Consider the following 1,212-nt stretch of genomic DNA (forward strand, 5'->3'; position numbering starts at 1 on the left):
TTCTATTGACTCCTTTGTGTTTTATTTATTTATTTAGTAAAATGTACCTTTTCTGTCTTTTATTTTGAAAAACTTGCTCATTTCAACTTTCAAACTTACTACCATTTAGTTCATAAAACATTTCAATTTTCTCACAACTGTTTTCAAATCATGAGCTCTTTCACAATAAATCTACAGAGTTTCAGAGGCTTTTATTTTGGGAATTGTCAACCATTTTTCTGAAAGTTGGACTCCCCAAAAGAGCTGACTGTGGTTTCAAGCTGTTTGGAAAATGACTGAAGTTGATTTCCTGCTGTCACAGGCCTGTTAATGTGGCAACCATGGTTTTAAACACATTGGTTTTTCTTGCTTGGCTTCATGGAAAAATAAAAAGAAATCAACCGAGAAACCCAAGCAAATATGTGCACCTTTCCACACTTGGATCTTCCAGACTGTCATTTAGGGGCACAAACACGCCTTCCTTTAGAAGGAACTCAAAGATTCTTATCCCAGTGGCAAGATTTTATTTAAATAAGTAATTAAATCTACCAATCGGGCAAGAAAGAAGTCTTATTGTTGTCACTGAGAGATATTATTTTACTATTGGAAATTTGTTTTGAATATATTATTTTCAGAAAATAAGACACTTTTTCTTGAAACAATTTTTTTTTTTCACTTTTTTAAGATTCAATTTTGCAGAACTTATTTAATTAACAAGCTTCTTTGCGCTTCGGTCATAAATGTTCAAATAAAATTAAACAGTTTAAACTGAAACCACTATAATGTAGAATAAAGTATGTTTTGTGTTGGTGTGAACTCAAAAAATAGCATACAGAGATGGTCATCTCTGGATGAAACTAATATTTATTTCGTCATAATATTATATATATGTATATATTATATTATTATATATATTACCAAAAAACATTCAACAATCATTGATAACAAGCATGCCTCCCAAATATTTGTAGAGACAAAATATAGCGACAAGTTAAGTTAATTATGTCGTCCCATCAGAGTATGAAAAAACATGACAAACTTTTACAGTTTACTTCACTGACTGGATATGACAACTGGAGTGACTCCTCCCACTTGCATTCCAAACAGGAAGTACCCACTGGTTCCAAGAACCAGAATCAACTTCTATGCAGAAACAAACAAATCCTTCGATTTGTCAAAATAACCATTCATCCTTTTTATGTATTTATTTTTGCTGTAGTGCAAGTTAATTAA

Source organism: Oryzias melastigma, linkage group LG18, assembly GCF_002922805.2.
Source record: "Oryzias melastigma strain HK-1 linkage group LG18, ASM292280v2, whole genome shotgun sequence".
In the NCBI taxonomy this organism is placed as follows: Eukaryota; Metazoa; Chordata; class Actinopteri; order Beloniformes; family Adrianichthyidae; genus Oryzias; species Oryzias melastigma.